The sequence below is a fragment of the Entelurus aequoreus genome, linkage group LG16, assembly GCF_033978785.1.
Source record: "Entelurus aequoreus isolate RoL-2023_Sb linkage group LG16, RoL_Eaeq_v1.1, whole genome shotgun sequence".
NCBI lineage: Eukaryota > Metazoa > Chordata > Actinopteri > Syngnathiformes > Syngnathidae > Entelurus > Entelurus aequoreus.
The window spans coordinates 23,193,030-23,212,363 of record NC_084746.1 but is presented as its reverse complement, the minus strand read 5'-3'; the positions used below and the strand labels follow the sequence as shown (position 1 = coordinate 23,212,363).

The 19,334-nt window shown below is 43.1% G+C and overlaps 1 long non-coding RNA gene and 3 other non-coding genes across 4 annotated transcripts; 3 read left to right on the top strand and 1 right to left on the bottom strand.

Annotated features, from left to right (window-relative positions):
• The first annotated feature begins 6,541 nt into the window (after positions 1 to 6,541).
• Positions 6,542 to 17,012, top strand: LOC133631306 (uncharacterized). Its single transcript, XR_009821436.1, has 3 exons — positions 6,542 to 6,839; positions 13,357 to 13,549; positions 15,092 to 17,012. It is a non-coding gene; the product is annotated as an uncharacterized LOC133631306 (long non-coding RNA).
• Positions 10,719 to 10,789, bottom strand: trnag-gcc (transfer RNA glycine (anticodon GCC)). The gene has a single exon. It is a non-coding gene; the product is annotated as a tRNA-Gly (tRNA).
• trnav-cac (transfer RNA valine (anticodon CAC)) lies at positions 11,024 to 11,096 on the top strand. Its single transcript has one exon. It is a non-coding gene; the product is annotated as a tRNA-Val (tRNA).
• Positions 12,747 to 12,819, top strand: trnav-cac (transfer RNA valine (anticodon CAC)). Its single transcript has one exon. It is a non-coding gene; the product is annotated as a tRNA-Val (tRNA).
• Positions 17,013 to 19,334: the final 2,322 nt, after the last annotated feature.

Here is a 19,334-nt window from a genome sequence, read left to right as displayed (position 1 = left end):
CAATCATTCTGTCATTATTCAAATTCACACTACATAACACATAACACCATTCTCATTTTACATCATTTGTTCTCCTCATCAATATCTCTCATTTTCATTTCCAGCATAATACTGTTACTACAGTGTCTGCATCATTGTAGTATTACTACATAGCTTTGACAAAGCCCACGTGTGAGTAGCTGCACCACTACAGTGCACACAGAAAGCAGACAGTGGCTAATGCTAACAACATTGGCAGAACTGGACCAATAAACAATATAGAAAGTTATAATACAAAAACAAACTCATATTGTACACATTTAAATAAATAATTATAAATGGGTTATACTTGTATAGCGCTTTTCTACCTTCAAGGTACTCAAAGCGCTTTGACAGTATTTCCACATTCACCCATTCACACACACATTCACACACTGATGGCGGGAGCTGCCATGCAAGGCGCTAACCAGCAGCCATCAGGAGCAAGGGTGAAGTGTCTTGCCCAAGGACACAACGGACGTGACTAGGATGGTAGAAGGTGGGGATTGAACCCCAGTAACCAGCCTCATTGCACTTGTCACTTTTACAGAAGTGATTAGAAAAATATTAATAGAAAAATAAACTGCAGCAGCCCACTTTGCATTACATTACAATGTCCCAAAACGAACACCAAATGTCATCATCCTCACATCAAACTAAAGCTCAGTGATTGCACATTATCACAAAATTATTTGTGTTTCAATTATAGCTGCTTTAAAGTCATTACTAACCTGCAGTATGGACTGATTGATTGAGATTGAGACTTTTATTAGTAGGTTGCACAGTGAAGTACATATTCCGTACAATTGACCACTAAATGGTAACACCCGAATAAGTTTTTCAACTTGTTTAAGTCGGGGTCCACTTAAATTGATTCATGATACAGATATATACTATCATATATACTATCATCATAATACAGTCATCACACAAGATAATCACATTGAATTATTTACATTATTTACAATCAGGAGTGTGGAGGGGGGGTTGGGGTGGGGGGTGGGGGGGTGGGGATATGGACATCAAGTAGTGGACAAAGAGAGAGAGAGAGAGAGAGAGAGATCAGAAGGCATAAGAAAAAGAATCTGCATTTGATTGTTTACATTTGATTATTAGCAATCCGGGGAGGGTGTTAGTTTAGGGTTGTAGCTGCCTGGAGGTGAACTTTTATAGCGGTTTTGAAGGAGGATAGAGATGCCCTTTCTTTTATACCTGTTGGGAGCGCATTCCACATTGATGTGGCATAGAAAGAGAATGAGTTAAGACCTTTGTTAGTTCGGAATCTGGGTTTAACGTGGTTAGTGGAGCACCCCCTGGTGTTGTGGTTATGGCGGTCATTTACGTTAAGGAAGTAGTTTGACATGTACTTCGGTATCAGGGAGGTGTAGCGGATTTTATAGACTAGGCTCAGTGCAAGTTGTTTAACTCTGTCCTCCACCTTGAGCCAGCCCACTTTAGAGAAGTGGGTAGGAGTGAGGTGGGATCTGGGGTGGAGGTCTAGAAGTAACCTGACTAGCTTGTTCTGAGATGTTTGGAGTTTAGATTTGAGGGTTTTGGAGGTGCTAGGGTACCAGGAGGTGCATGCGTAATCGAAAAAGGGTTGAACGAGAGTTCCCGCCAGAATCCTCAAGGTGCTTTTATTGACCAGAGAGGAAATTCTGTAGAGAAATCTCGTTCGTTGGTTAACCTTTTTGATTACCTTGGTTGCCATTTTATCACAGGAAAGGTTAGCCTCTAGAATGGAACCTAGGTAGGTGACCTCATCTTTCCTGGTGATGACACTGTCACCTACTTTTATGGTGAAGTGATTGACTCTCTTAAGTTTGATGTGGGACCCAAACAGGATGGATTCTGTTTTACCCAAGTGGATGGATAGCTTGTTGTCAGCGAGCCAGGTGCAAGTTCTACAGAGCTCAGCACTGAGGATTTTCTCCACCTGTGACTTGTCCTTGCCGGATACCAGCAGGGCAGAGTCATCCGCAAACAAAAACAATTCACAGTCACATGCCGATGACATGTCGTTTATGTATATTAGGAACAGTAAAGGTCCCAATATACTGCCTTGGGGGACTCCACAGCTCACCGAGAGGGGGGGGGACACGGTGCCGTTCACCTCTACCACCTGCTCCCTCCCCTCCAAGTAAGACTGCATCCAGCTCCAAGAGGTTTTGTTAAATCCGATTGCTCTGAGCTTATCCAACAGTATAGCGTGGTTAACGGTGTCAAAGGCCTTCTGAAGGTCCAGCATGACCATGCCGCAGTATTTGCCCGCGTCCACCTCATGTTTGATGTGGTCGGTCAGATAGAGAAGGCATGTGTCAGTGGAGTGGTTAGTTCTGAAGCCGGATTGGAATTTGTACATGAGTTTATTAGTGGCAAGGTAACTATCGACCTGTTCATAAACTATTTTCTCCATTACTTTCGAAATGGAGCTGAGAATAGAAACAGGTCGGTAGTTGCCAGGTTCCAATTTGCTTCCTTTTTTAAAGAGGGGAGTTACTCTTGCTATCTTAAAATCTTTTGGTACTTGGCCTTGTGTAATTGATAGGTTTATTATGTGCGTGATGATCGGGGCAATGATGGAGGCAGAGTCCCTGAGGAATCTGGAGGGAATATTATCAAGGCCGGTGGCCTTGTTAGGGTGGAGCGCGCTCAATTTTTAAACACCTCATCAGCTGTGACCATTTCTAATTTGAAATCATTGTTGGATACTCCTAGCTTTCTGTAGAAGGCTTTAATGTGTTCTACACCAAAGCGACCAGAGTGGTGGGACAGCTTGTTGACAAGAGTTGCGGCTATGCTGGTGAAAAAGATGTTAAGTCTGCTAGCTACCTCCATTTTGTCTGTAATGAGGGAGTCACCCTCCTTGATGCTGATGTTGGTGAGTCTTGTTTTAAGTTTCTGGCTGCAACCAGGAAGCTGGTTGTTGAGAATTTTCCAGAGCTCACGTGGCTTATTCGTGTTTTCCTCTATTTTGTCGTTAATGTAATTTTTTTTTAAGGATTTAGTCAGGTTGGTTGACTTATTTCTTAATTTATTGCATTGCTTTTTGAGAGTTGAAAGGAGTAATTTGAGGTTGATATTATTGGGTTGTTTATCTACTTCTGTTTTACATTTTTGGTATTCAGAGTATTTCCTGTCTCTGTCTTTTATGGCAGCTAATAGGTCCGGATTCATCCATGGTTCCGAGCGGGCTTTGATCCTGACTGTTTTCACGGGAGCCATGTCATTTAGTATCTTTAGGAACGCCGTTTTGAAGCGATCCCAAGCGACGTCGACCAGGTTGCTCGCGAGCACAGGGGACCAGTCCCACTCATCTAATTTTAAATTGAAATTGTCATTGGAGTATTTTTTGAGGGATCTGGATTGGGCTGTTATGTGGCCATTGGCTTTAGGTTTAGCTATTTTACGGGTGCAGAAGGTTAGATAGTGGTCGCTAAGACCACAGATCATGACCCCACTATTTTTTATTTTAGGCCGGTCTGAAGTGAGAATGAGATCTATGGTTGATTGGGTGGAATCACACACCCTTGTGGGTAGCGCTATTAGCTGGGAAAGACCGTGCAGATTACAAAACTTGCTGAAGGATCTGAAGACAGGCGCATCTTTGCGTTGAATATCTGTGTTCAGATCCCCAGTTATAATTTTCTCCATGTTGTCTGTCCCCGCCAAGCATTCTTCCAAAGCCCCATAGAAATCACTCTGATTAGGGGGTCTATAAACAGTCCCTATTAGTACCGGCTTAGCATTTTTAAATTTGATTTCCGCCCACACAGATTCCAGGTTATTGTGGTTAAGATCAGTGCGAGTTATGTATTTAATATCCTGGTGAATATACATACAAACGCCCCCACCGTGTTTATTCCTATCCTTTCTGATAACCGAAAAGTTTTGTATTTCTATCTCTGAGTCAGAAATACTGCAGGTTAGTATTGTGTCCATACACAATACTAACCTGTTTGTTTGATAAGTATCAACAAATTATCAAAAAGTTGATAATTTGTCGCTTTCCCAAATTCCACAGGATTGTGAAGTTTGGGCGGAAGTACGTCAGTGTACAGGAGACTCCCACGGTGAAACAGACCTACACTGCCCCCTGCTGTCAGTAGTTAGCTGTTGTTTAACAATCTGTTGGTATCCTAGTGTCACCATTAAATATTTTTCCCCTGAATATTATCAAAACAAATTATAAAAATACACAATAACAACTGTTTGTGGGTGTCACACTGGCAACTCCTAACCACTTAAGACACCTCTGAAGGTCTCTTAAATATCATGGAGAGTAGGAGTGATTCTTAGACTTAAGAAAGTTGATAAATAGCTTTTATTCTTAAGTTTGAGAGTAGGACTACATTTCGCAAATTCTCAGGACTTAAGTGTAAAATGGCACTCTAAGACGCTTGATAAATACGGCCCCATGGGTTGGCGTGGTAAGCCTCCTCAGAGAACATAATCCAATCCAATCCAATCCACTTTATTTATATAGCACATTTACACAACAAGAATGTTTCCAAAGTGCTGCACAGCCATGTTAAAAACAATATTAAAAACAATATTAAAAACGATATTAAAAATAATATTAAAAACAATATTATGCTACACCAATGACTGAATAAAAACAAAGAATAAATGAATAGAAAACCAATACAGAGACAATATAAAAAATAAATATGATTAAAAACGATTTTAAAGGGTAAAACCAATTAAAACAGTAAAATAGACATCAAAATTTATAACCCTAACCCTAACCACACAGGACAACAGAGGACAGAAGACCACACAACTCACGTAGTGTTAAAAGCCAATATATAAATAATACAGCTGGGGCATCCACTACTCCTTGAAAAAAAAAAAGATTTTCTGCACAATAAACATAACTGTTGGATTCCTCCCAACCCCTCGTACTCCATTTACTCTCTCAACATATGAATTAAAATAAATTCTACATTTATTCAGCATTCCTTTATGTTTTATTGAATTTTCCTATTGTAGTGCAGTGGTTCTTAATTATTTTCTGTCATGAACGCCTCCCTCATAAAGGACATAACTTTTTTTTTTTTACATCTACCCCGAAATATTATGGGCCAGATTACTACACTGGATGATGGATGAATGTAGCCCATGTCAGCTCATCATGGGTCTGTCGCAAGGGGAGGGAATGGCACAAAATCTTGCGATTTGGCCAAAAACAGTAAATTAGCTCCGCTTCTTCATACTCCTTCTCGGACATGTCCAAGTGTTAATCTGTGATGTACTTCAATAAAACGTATAACGTGTTGGGAATAAACTGTGCCAAACAACCATAATAAACAATACAGACTTTCCCTAATGTTAGAACACAAAACAAACATGGAGGCATTGCAACAAGTTTATGTGAATTATAAATATAAAAAAATAAAATAAAATCATATCACAGTTATTGTGACCAAAATATCACGGTTATCATAAATTATCACGGAATTGTCAAATGTGCTCAAAAATAACTAATACCTTGAAATATTTTAACAAAGTGTTATTTAAAATAAATAAACACATGTATAAAACATTAGCAACACACCTAAATAATATACTTTCCTTAGCAGAACAAACATTATAAATATTGTTCTACTATTATATGAGTTTTAAAATATTTTTTTATAAGTTTTAATTTGTAAAGGTTTTAGAGTGTTTATTGTTAGAGGCAAAACGTGTGTTGTTTGTAAGACCTTAATGTGTTTTGTATTCCTGATGAATTCCTGAAGCTAGCTAACTAACTACAGTGAGACGATGTTGAGTCAAAAAAAAAAGCTTTTAGTCCAAAGTCTGCCAGCTAATTTTGTCTATATACATATGTGCGTCTTTCTTAACACATCGCCATCAAACAAAAAAGCTTTGGTGTTGTTTTGTTTGTATTTATTGCTGCTATTTTGGACTGTCCTCAAAACATTGATTACTAGTTTTTTATCAGCACTTTTCCCATCCTTGCTATAAAATGGAAAACACTTTAATAGAGTTATTAGTATTCATGTAACAGCGTAATGAACAGCACATTTACGGTATGAATAAATATTTCTGAACAAAGTTGCCATCTTTATTGTTAGTTGGCACTAAGGATGTAACAATAAAGGGTATAATTGATAAACATGGTAAAACGGTTAGTATTACCATTTTAAATGAAGATTATAAAAAAAAAACACGATTGATAACTGCACGGAATGACTGGTTCCAGCACGCAAGCTGAAATGCTAACATGAAAACTAGAATATTAACGTCTTTGTCCATAAAGAAACAACATACCCCAATCTAAATGTATTGGTTCGTGGGGGAAGTGGATGGTTCATCAGTCATGTTCAATGATGGTTCGAGTTTGTCTAATTGTCTTGTTTGGCATTTTCTTTACCGATCCAAAAAAGCGGGAGATCTGATGTGGATTGGTCAAAAATTGCAGGGGTGGGGTGTTTTCAAAGGGGATTGGGCGAAACTGAAGCGGGGGTGATTCTTTCGTCCTCCGCCGGGGGTGTGTCCTCAAAGGACAATTTTCTTTCCAACGTCAGCATGCTTTTCCAATTCCGACTGCTTCGAAACCGGTTGTCAATCTTCTCCTTCATTTCCCCCATACGCTCTCGCCATGCCACGATGGGAACGACCACAACCGGTGTAAACACCCCACATTCAGAGTTGAAAGTCTCCAGGGAAAAGACGTCGGGCTCGGTCGGATAGGGACCGGTGATTTTAGGAGCACGAAGACTGGCGCGGAAAAACCAACGACCCGCGGCCGAAGATTTCGTCTCCCAAGTAGCGCTGAACAGAATTCTTCTCTCACTCAACTCAGCCATCGTCGGGTAAGTAGACAAGCTTTCTTTTACGCGTTTATCGACCGGAGAAGGATCCCGCCACAGCAAATCGCGAAAGGGCTTCCGTCTCTTTTTTCTTTCAGCTGAAATAAGCAGACATCTCCCGCCTCGTATCTGAAAACGTATCCAAAAATCCATCCATCCCGTAAGCTTCCAAACCCCATTTCTCACGCTAAGACTCGGATGCCGGCATTTGAGTACGACTCAGAGTAAGCTTCCAAACTGTCATGATCCGTTACCCGGATCATGGCATGATGTATGTTTTTGGTAATGTTTCTGTGTTAGTCTGTTTCCTGGGAGCACCCTCTTTCCCTGTTTACTGTTGGTTTCCATGGGCACTGATTCTCCTCACCTGTCTTAGTTTAGCAATTAGTGTTCTCGCCAGGTGTTTTGGTTAATCACTCCCCTTTATAGTGTGCGGTCACCCAGCAGTAGTTGCTGGGTCAATGTTTGCTGTAGGCAACATTTACGTCTCATGTTTTTTTTTTCTCATCGCTGTAGCAAAGTCTAGCTTTCCTCGTTTTTCACCTTTGGTGACATTTTGGTTTTGTTCTGCTCCACGCTTGCTAGCGTCCTCAGTTTTGTATTTTTGTCTTGCCTTTAATTTATTAAAATAATACTTCATCTTAACTCCACGACACTCCTGCTTGTCTCCTACCTTGGAAGGAACACAACAATCGCAGCCATGCGTCGAAGACGTAACAGATTGACCCAGCCAGACGAAGTGTTCCTGTCCAACATGGACAAGCAAGACATCCTCCGGGAGCTCAGAGCGGACGTCCAGCCATGGGAGAGCGAAGACGAAGCGGAGCTGTCCGAAGAAGACCTTCCGGCCGGCGCTCTGGTGGCATGGGGGCAGCTGATGGCGAAGTTGACGGAAGCAGAGACCCGCTTCCTCCCCCACTCTCAAGCCACCCGGACATCGTCCACGCCACCCGGTAAGCGAAGGCTCGGGCAGTGGGCAGGCACAGAGGCACATGCGTATGAGGGTTGCGAAATGGACACTTTTCCCCCAACGTTGTCTGCCAGGCTCTTCCCGTGCGGCTTCTCCTCCCCTCAGACACCACCTGCTGGCAATTGTCCAGAAAGACGCCAGCGGCGCTCACGCACAAGGCCAGCTCCCAGGCTTCCTAGAGCCCACCCGCCCGTGCCCTCTGCTCCCGCCGAACCCGCACAAGCGCTCCCCCCACCAGCTCCATCTAGCATCTGGAATCTGCTTCCTGAGGGGGGGGCCAGTGCTGGTAGCGTGTCAGCGGGGCAAGCAGACCTCATTCCACTGAGGTTGCTGCCTGCCTCTCCTCCAGCGGGGGAGCTGTCTGCTTCGGCCCTACTTCCTGCTCCTCTGGCTCCGCCCACGCCGGCAGACAAGCCGCCTGCTCCGCCCACGCCGGCAGACGAGCCGCCTGCTACGCCCACGCCGGCAGACGAGCCGCCTGCTCCGCCCACGCCGACAGACGAGCCGCCTGCTCCGCCTGCTCCGCCTCTGGCTCCGCCCACGCCGGCAGACGAGCCGCCTGCTCCGCCTCTGACTCCGCCCAGGCCGGCAGACGAGCCGCCTGCTCCGCCCACGCCGGCAGACGAGCCGCCTGCTCCGCCCACGCCGGCAGACGAGCCGCCTGCTCCGCCTATGGCTCCGCCCACGCCGGCAGACGAGCCGCCTGCTCCGCCTATGGCTCCGCCCACGCCGGCAGACGAGCCGCCTGCTCCGCCTATGGCTCTGCCCACGCCGGCAGACGAGCCGCCTGCTCCGCCTCTGGCTCTGCCCACGCCGGCAGACGAGCCGCCTGCTCCGCCTCTGGCTCCGCCCACGCCGACAGACGAGCCTCCTGCTTCCATGGCGATGCCTCCTGCTTCCATGGCGACGCCTCCTGCTGCTTCCACGGCGACGCCTCCTGCTTCCACGGCGACGACGCTTCCTGTTTCCACGGCGATGACGCTTCCCGCGGCTTCCACACCTGCCTCGCCTACCACGCCTCCCACGGCTTCTACGCCTGCTTCGCCGACGACGTGCCCACCTCCTCATGTCAGGCGGGCCGCACCACGGCGCCGCCCACCTACTCGTGTCTGGCGGGCCACACCACGGCGCCGCCCACCTCCTCGTCTCTGGACTTTTTATGGACGCTTTTGGCGCCAACAGCAGCGACGCCCAGGACTTGGGTGTAGGACTCAAAGACTGCTGAGGTTCTGGCGTCAGTCTCGTCCGCCTCAACGGCCACAGACATGGCCATTCCGAGGTCGCCCGCCTCGACAAAGGCGGCGACAATCTACTCGCCGCCGCCACCTGACTTGTCCCCGGTGGCTTCGGGGACACATGGCTGGGCGGCCCACCACCAAGACCTCCCTCCACCCTCCCGTGACTTTTGACTTATTCTGGAGGTTTTTTTTTTTAGGGGAGGGGTTTCTAGTTTGGGGCGTCTGGGATCCGTCCCTTAAGGGGGGGGTTATGTCATGATCCGTTACCCGGATCATGGCATGATGTATGTTTTTGGTAATGTTTCTGTGTTAGTCTGTTTCCTGGGAGCACCCTCTTTCCCTGTTTACTGTTGGTTTCCATGGGCACTGATTCTCCTCACCTGTCTTAGTTTAGCAATTAGTGTTCTCGCCAGGTGTTTTGGTTAATCACTCCCCTTTATAGTGTGCGGTCACCCAGCAGTAGTTGCTGGGTCAATGTTTGCTGTAGGCAACATTTACGTCTCATGTTTTTTTTTTCTCATCGCTGTAGCAAAGTCTAGCTTTCCTCGTTTTTCACCTTTGGTGACATTTTGGTTTTGTTCTGCTCCACGCTTGCTAGCGTCCTCAGTTTTGTATTTTTGTCTTGCCTTTAATTTATTAAAATAATACTTCATCTTAACTCCACGACACTCCTGCTTGTCTCCTACCTTGGAAGGAACACAACAATCGCAGCCATGCGTCGAAGACGTAACACAAACCCCATTTCTCACGCTAAGACTCGGATGCCGGCATTTGAGTATGACTCAGAAAAACCCTACTTTTCTGCGGGGCGTCGACGTAAGTTTTCAACACACTATTTTTATAAATGGTCACCGGTGTTTCGCTAATCATGGCTGAAATGAATGAATTTCTGTAGCGTACTCACAAAGTTTTTACTGCTTCCAAAATACCAACCGCGCCACCGTTTACTGAGTTTTGTAACCGTTTACTGAGTGTTGTAACCCCCTCCTCATTTTTCCCACGAACCTCATTAATATTCAACTGCATTTTACCCCGCATCCATCAAATTTGCCAGATGGTCAACCTCATTCATATTCATGAGAACCTGTTGCCTTTGTTTCTTTTGTTTCCTTTGTTTCCTCTGTTTCCTTTGTTCCCTTTGTTCTCTAGCCCCGCCCCTTGACCTTTCCTTTGTTCTCCCTTGACCTTTGGCCCCGCCCCCCATCCATCAAAATTGTTGACTTAAGGTGTAGCCTTACTTCTCTGATTTGAGACCAACATCTCCTATTTAACAAACAGGCACCTTGACTGACAGCTACAACGCCTGTAACAGCATGGGATTTCAACTTGATGTCTATAACCCTACACTGAATTAATGATAGCCAATTTGTCAAGATTTCGTCCCTGAGTGGGCTTGAACCACCATCCTCTCAGTCAACAGCCGAACGCGCTGACTGATTGTGCCACAGAGACTGACTGGTTTACATGATTAATTACTCCCCAAAAAATTATAAAATCTCATGTTACGATGTCCCGATGTCATTGTCTTTGGATGGGCGTAACTAGAAGTACACTGCTTCAGCCTTCGGTGAGTCCAATATTCCTTTTGGGTGGAATGCCTGCATCTTGCGGTTGTCACAAACATTGGTTTTGTCCCTTATGAATATTAGTTAAAATGTAATAAAAGCAACAGAATGCATTGGCCGGGAATCGGACCCGGGTCTCCCGCGTGGCAGGCGAGAATTCTACCACTGAACCACCAATGCCCGTGGAGTAAAAGAGATTTATGAACTCGGTTAAGAAGAAGAACATTTGAAAAGCGACAGACAAAACATGCTACAAAGTAGAACACATTCTACGTGCACAAGGGATTTAACAACATCCACAAAAGGCAAGAAACGCAATGCAGCTAATAACAGTAATAAGACTAGCGAGCACCATGTTTTCCATTGGCCGAAAATCAACTTGTAAGTCTTGATAAAGGTCTGCGACTTGCAGCAGTTTCCATGGTGTAGTGGTTATCACATTCGCCTCACACGCGAAAGGTCCCCTGTTCGAAACAGGGTGGGAACAAGGTCTTTTTACTTTCCTTCTAACCTCTAAAAATAAGCAAGGAAATAAATGATAGCAAGGTCCTGTGTTTCATCATAAAGTAGTTTGCAACATACCTGACCACCTCATGTACAGCCGAGCACACACAACACCAAATTTAGAGGGTTCTCATATAGGCAGACCTCAGGCTTCAACATCATGAATGCTGGGTTCCATGAAAATGTCACGCACAAACCTGTGAAATTTCTCATTCATTCAAGTCATTGTATTCTCAGGGCTTTGAATGGATTGCAACTGTACTGTTTAGATTGATTCATAAGATGTTTTACCTCTCATTTTAGCAGGAATCATAGGTGTAATTCCCAAAGAGTTAGAGAAGACAGCTGCAGTCTGAATGAGTGTTGGCCTTGTTTTCAAATCAAGAATCAGTCAAATAGTCACCTGAAACATAAATCATAGCAGAGGATGGCTTCGATCCATCGACCTCTGGGTTATGGGCCCAGCACGCTTCCGCTGCGCCACTCTGCTGTCTTAAACTACAAGATGCTTACTCTGGTGAATATCCAGACAAACTACTTGTAACAAAGTGATTTGGAACCCATCTGAAGTAGTGTTTCTTTCTGAGTCCTGGTTTAATCCACATTTAAAATGGCATTTTTTTTTAAGAAAACACTGTAGTAAACATCAAACTCTGTGGATCCATTGGGATTTTATTCAAAACGAATAGAATTTGGCTTGCATTCACGAGGTTTGAAAACAAACTGAGAAAGTGTTGCAAAAAAAACATCGAGACACTGACGGGATTTGAGCCCAATATCTCCTATTTAACAAACAGGCACCTTGACTGACAGCTACAGCGCCTGGAACAGCATGGGATTTGAACTTGATGTCTCTAACCCTACACTGAATTAATGATAGCTAATTTGAGGCGATAGCATTGATTATCAGTAATTTACATTAGTTTAAACAAGCATGGCTTAAAAGTTATGTTGCAAATGTGGCACATGTTTTAACTAGAAACTTTTTTGCAGATTTAGAGAAGGACATGGGCTGTACAAGAAAACCCTCAGACCCCCGTGCTTGTGTTAAGATTTCAATTAACAGCCGAACGCGCTGACCGATTGCGCCACAGAGACTGACGGGTTTACATGATTAATTACTCCTCCAAAAAATTATAAAATCTCATGTTACGATGTCCCGATGTCATTGTCTTTGGATGGGCGTAACTAAAAGTACACTGCTTCAGCCTTCGGTGAGTCCAATATGCCTTTTGAGTGGAATGCCTGCATCTTGCGGTTTTCACAAACATTGCTTTTGTCCCTTATGAATATTAGTTCAAATGTAATAAAAGCAACAGAATGCATTGGCCGGGAATCGGACGCGGGTGTCCTGCGTGGCAGGCGATAATTCTACCACTGAACCACCTACGCCTGTGGAGTAAGAGGGATTTATGAACTCGGTTAAGAGGAAAAACGTTTGAAATGCGGGCTGCGACAGATAAAACATGCTACAAAGTAGAACACATTCTACGTGCACAAGGGATTTAACAACATCCACAAAAGGCAAGAAATGCAATGCAGCTAATAACAGTAATAACACTAGCGAGCACCATGTTTTCCATTGGCCGAAAATCAACTTGTAAGTCTTGATAAAGGTCTGCAATTTGCAGTGGTTTCCGTGGTGTAGTGGTTATCACATTCGCCTCACACGCGAAAGGTCCCCTGTTCGAAACAGGGTGGAAACAAGGTCTTTTTACTTTCCTTCTAACCTCTATAAATAAGCAAGGAAATAAATGATAGCAAGGTCCTGTGTTTCATCATAAAGTAGTTTGCAACATACCTGACCACCTCATGTACAGCCGAGCACACACGACACCAAATTTAGAGGGTTCTCATATAGGCAGACCTCAGGCTTCAACATCATGAATGCTGGGTTCCATGAAAATGTCACGCACAAACCTGTGAAATTTCTCATTCATTCAAGTCATTGTATTCTCAGGGCTTTGAATGGATTGCAACTGAACTGTTTAGATTGATTCATAAGATGTTTTACCTCTCATTTTAGCAGGAATCATAGGTGTAATTCCCAAAGAGTTAGAGAAGACAGCTGCAGTCTGAATGAGTGTTGGCCTTGCTTTCAAATTTTTTATGTGAACAGTTACCCAGCATGCCTTATGGGTGTAGTTAAAGTATCCACAGCCTACAGAAATGTGTGTAAGACAGCTTTGACATTTCCATGTCAACGTTAGTTTTGATACATTTTATCTTTGCCGTTTGTACAGGAGGCCCCTGGACTCCTGTCACGATTTAACAAACTGGCGGACCCAAAAGCAGACAAGAAGACAGATCCAAAGTCCAAAGGTTTTAATTTAAACAAACGTGGGATGAGGGAGAGGAGTAGTCAGCTGGAGTGGAGGTGTTTGGCAGGCAAGAAGGCTTGGAGTAGGTAGGCACTGAAGGCAGACGAAAACAGGGGTAAGTCGAGTAGCAAAAACACCGGAAGCAAAAAACACAAAAACAGCAGATCAGCAAGATCATCAAAATGCTAGAAAAACTGTCTAGAAGCGTTATCACATGTAGAACTGTGAAACAAAGGTGGAAACAAACATGAGTACTCGAATCACAGACCAATATCACTGCTGCCATAGTATAGCGAGTATTATTGGTGGGAACTCATTTAACTAGCATTACACGCCATAGTCATGTCATTTGATAATATGAATTACTTATGTTGTTGATTTTTAGCTATCAGTATAGTTAGGGTTAGAGTAATATTGTGTCATGATCTGTCACATAATATCAGTCATTGATTGTTGGCGTTTTGGTGTCTTAGTTCCGGTTTAGCGCTCTTACTGTGGTCGTTTTTCCTGTTTTGTTTGGGTGCTCCCACAGGCGGTTTTACTCCCTCCTCTGAGCGTCTGCTCAGCGCATAAGTCTTTATTTTATATTTACGGCTATCTAAGTTGAGCCTCCATTGCAATTCTTTGTTGGGACTTTGTGAATGTTTATTCACGTGAACGCTATTCCTGCGCGTAAGTCTTTGCCGTGTTGCAGAACTACGTTTTGTAGTCTGTAAGTTTTTAGTTTTGGTTTGCATAGCCTCTCGTATGCCTTGGGGCAACCCCTATCGGCAAACGTATTTTGCCTATTTTTCAGTTTCAATTCAGTAATGTATGTCTAATGTATATTACTGATGTATGTAAGTGTGGTTTACATCCTTATGGAGAATAGATGTAATGCCAATCTTTCAAGTAAAAATCTATATTTAAATGCTACATTTGAAAGTGATTATACCTTTTGTCAACTACCTCTGTTTGTTAGTATTTTAGAAAGTCTCTTTTTTTCTAAACTATCTTACGATGACAATTTAATGTTGGAGTATGTTAATTGTCTCAACAACAATAATATTGCAGACGGTTTACATGAGTAAGACTATACCAGGCCCAAAATGTTGAAAGAGCCATATTGGACCACAGATACAAAAAAGTAATCGGTCTGGAGCCGCAAAAAATGTAAAGACTTATATAAGTGTTATAATGATGGCAACCCATGATGTAAGTGGATAATTAGCTATATTAGCCTACTATCAACATGACTATGTGTAGCAGGCTGACGCAAATCTTGGTCGACAGAAATGTTGAAATGTAATATTTATTCTACACATTTTTACAACTTTGAAAAACTGTCACGGCGCGGGCTCGAACCAGCTTTTCCCCGGCAACTGGGTGTACCGGCACCTCCGCTGGCAGCGCGCCCAGACATGCCCCTGCTCGCGCCGAGCGCAGCACGCCCACGCAGCTACAAGAGTGCAGGCAATAGCGGATCAGCGCACTTGGACCTAATGAGATGGAGCGACATAAAGACCAGCGGACCCAAGGAACCTTTGCCAGAACGTCGATCATCTTCCCTCTCTTGTGCTTTGCTCGCCTTCTCTGTGCTCTTCCTTGTTCCTTAGTTCATGTCCCTTGTGTCTCCCTTGTGTCTTCCCCGTCATCTGTGATCGTGTTTTGCCTCAAGACATCCATCCGGATTTCTGAATGCCTTCCTCGATCCTCGACCCATGCTCGGACACCGACTACGCTGCCACTCTCCTACCCTCGACTGCCTGCTTTCTTACGGACTGCCTCTTCGCCTTGCCCCCTTGACTCGACGAAAGTTCCATCCAACACTCACAGACAACAAACTCTGGTAATGCTTACACGGTTAATTCTACACATCGTCTACACCCAGTCACTTAGAGTAGCATACACACGCCACTCACTCATCAAAGGTTTCACAAAACCTTGTAAACCACAGTTCAGCCTTGGTTGTCGCCTCCTTCCATTCTCAGTACATAACAAAAACATTAGTACAACTTCTCAGAGGGTGAGATAACTCCTGGAAATTACTGTCATAGAATGGCCAAAGGTGTGTGTCCAAGTTAAAGGACGTATTACAATCTTTGCAAGCTGGGTAACGTTTGCTGTGGTCTGGAACAACATGGCGACAAACAACTATAAGAAATGCAGCCAATATTACATACAGATAATGTGTCATGCAGCATGGAAAAATAAACTAAATACACATAAGGAAATTAAATGAGCTCAAATATAGCTACAAATGAGGCATATAATGCAATATGTACATACAGCTAGCCTAAATAGCATGTTAGCATCTATTAGCTTGCAGTCATGCAGTGACCTGATGAGCACTCAACACAAAACGATAACATCAACAAAGCTCACCTTTGTGCATTCACGCACAGCATAAAATGTTTGGTGGACAAAATGAGAAAGAAAGAGTGGCATAAAACATGTCTTTCTGTGGCAGCATGTAAACAAACTGTTGAGTCACAATCCACACAATGGTGAGTTCAAGGGCTGCTGAAATTAGTAGGACAAAACGGCACTCACCAAATACTCTCATCAGTGAAGCATAAACACAAACATATTAAGCGGTGGGCTTTCTAACAATTGGGAATGTTTGTGTCGTGTTTGTCCTACAGAAACCATATTACAACAAAAAACATTTTTCACCCCATTTTTTTTTCCATTTTCATACATTTTTGAAAAAGCTCCATGGAGCCACCAGGGCACCGCTAAAGAGCCGCATGTGGCCCTAGAGCCGCGGGTTGCTGTCCCCCGGACTATACTTTACTAAAGTACAAGTTACACATGAACGTACCGCTGCATGTCCCTCCTCCATCAGGCCTATCGGTCCGCGTGAGGACATTCCCATGTTGAACAGATAGTTAGAACTACACGCAAGCCCTTCTAACACCCAGAACACATCACCTTGAGACCAACACAAGGCTAAAGAACTGTCATTATGATCAGAATCGACATGGATCACTCAGCTGGTGAGTCCTAAAAAATTCACTCCCCATTAATAGAGAATATATATTTTCTCATGCCATACAGTTTTTAAAGCCTGTTTTTATTTATCTTAATACAGGGGTGTTATAAAGGAATCAATAGAAGTAAAAAAGCATGGTTGGTTACATGACAAAGGTGCATGATGGACTTGAACACTGCATCGTCACATACCATTGGATGGGCATTCTGTAAGGACGATACATTACACGACCAACACACCCAGAGATGAGGACATTGAAATCATGAGATATGTATGCAAAAAGCCAGAACTGTGGAACCACCGACTGTCCCATGGGATTTGATGGTCCTGAATGTTGTTCACACGTCTAAAACATTGTCTGGCATTTTTAAAATTGTGTTAATGGATTGGAATGACGACCATTTTCACATAGCCCACCTGTTCACTGTCTATGCACTGTTTATGGATGTTGTGATGTATTGCATACAAAATTCCATAACTGTAAACATTACCGCAGAGTTAACATGACTACAAACAATAATTGAACTGAAAGCAAAACAATCCGTATTAAAGCAGGGTCTCAGGGTCATCTGATCATGAATGTTTCTATCAATTTATCTTTATAGTAGTGTCAATATTATTTATTTCATTCATTATCATTGTGTTTAAATAAAATTAAACTTTTTAAAATGCCAGCCATAAAATTTTTCCTTAATAAGTTGGAAAATGTTTTTAATTTTGCCCCCCAATTTTTTAAATTGGGGGGCAGTATAGCTCGGTTGGTAGAGTGGCCGTGCCAGCAACTTGAGGGTTCCAGGTTCGATCCCCGCTCCCGCCATCCTAGTCACTGCCGTTGTGTCCTTGGGCAAGACACTTTACCCACCTGCTCCCAGTGCCACCCACACTGGTTTAAATGTAACTTAGATATTGGGTTTCACTATGTAAAGCGCTTTGAGTCACTAGAGAAAAGCGCTGTATAAATAAAATTCACTTCACTTCACTTAATTTTGCTAACCTTAAATATATGTTATGATGTACTAAATACAGCTCCCAACCCTAACCCATGTTTTTTTTAGTAGCTTTATTTTATTTATTTCATTCAGTAGATCAGGGGTCACCAACCTTTTTGAAACCAAGAGCTACTTCTTGGGTACTGGTTAATGCGAAGGGCTACCAGTTTGATACACACTTAAATAAATTGCCAGAAATAGCCAATTTGCTCAATTTACCTTTAACTCTATGTTATTATTATTAATTAATGATATTTATCTTTGTGGAAACACTGATCATCTTAATGATTTCTCACAATAAATATATATAGAAACAGATAAATATCAATATGCAACACTTTATTTTTAAATTTTCTCTAAGTGCACATTTTTCAAATTGAACATTTTCAAATGAACACTTCTAAGACAGTGTTGTGAAATCACAATATCCCATTTTAACTAGCTAGCCACTAACATTTATTAACAAATCATGAATTACTTTGCACCATGTTTGTACAAATAATAACTCATGTAAAATACAAAAGTCAACTCAAATGTTTAAATAAATCATGTCACATTTTGAACTGGACCCAAAATCTGTTATCGGTTTCTTTGTCAGTTAGTGAAGACCAAGTCTTTAAAATATTTTCTTGGATTTTCAAATTCTATTTGAGTTTTGTCTCTCTTAGAATTAAAAATGTCGAGCAAAGCGAGACCAGCCTGCTAGTAAATAAATAAAATTTAAAAAATAGAGGCAGCTCACTGGTAAGTGCTGCTATTTGAGCTATTTTTAGAACAGGCCAGCGGGCTACTCATCTGGTCCTTACGGGCTACCTGGTGCCCGCGGGCACCGCGTTGGTGACCCCTGCAGTAGATCATTTGTTTGAATTATGCCCCTAATCCCTTCAAGGCCTACTGAAATAATTTTTTTTTATTTAAACGGGATTAGCAGATCCATTCTATGTGTCATACTTGATCATTTCGCGATATTGCCATATTTTTGCTGAAAGGATTTAGTAGAGAAAATCGACGATAAAGTTCGCAACTTTTGCTCGCTGATAAAAAAAAGCCTTGCCTGTACCGGAAGTAGCGTGACGTCACAGGAGCTAGTATTCCTCACAATTCCCCATTGTTTACAATGGAGCGAGAGAGATTCGGATCGAGAAAGTGACGATTACCCCATTAATTTGAGCGAGGGTGAAAGATTCGTAGATGAGGAACGTTACAGTGAAGGACTTGAGAGGCAGTGATGGACGTATCTTTTTTCGCTCTGACCGTAACTTAGGTACAAGCTGGCTCATTGGATTCCACACTCTCTCCTTTTTCTATTGTGGATCACGGATTTGTATTTTAAACCACCTCGGATACTATATCCTCTTGAAAATGAGAGTCGAGCACGCGAAATGGACATTTAAAGTGACTTTTATCTCCAAGACAATACATCGGTGACACACTTAGCTACTGAGCTAACGTGATAGCATCGTTCTCAAATGAAGACAGAAACAAAAGAAATAAACCCCTGACTGGAAGGATAGACAGAAGACCAACAATACTATTAAACCATGTACATGTAACTACACGGTTAAAAATTCTCAGCCTGGTAAGGCTTAACAATGCTGTTGCTAACGACGCTAAGGCTAATTTAGCAACTTAGCAACCGGACCTCACAGAACTATGAGAAAACATTAGCCCTCCACCTACGCCAGCCAGCCCTCATCTTCCCATCAACAGCCGTGCTCACCTGCATTCCAGCGATCAACGGCGCGACGAAGGACTTAATCCGTGGGTTTGGCGGCAAGCATCGGCTAGGCGTCTGCTATCAGGGTAAGTAGTCCTTGTTGTGTTGCTGTAAGTATTGTACTTAGCCGCTAAGACACCGATCGATCCCACCTACAACGTTCTTCTTTGCAGCCTCCATTGTTCATTAAACAAATTGCAAAAGATTCACCAACACAGAT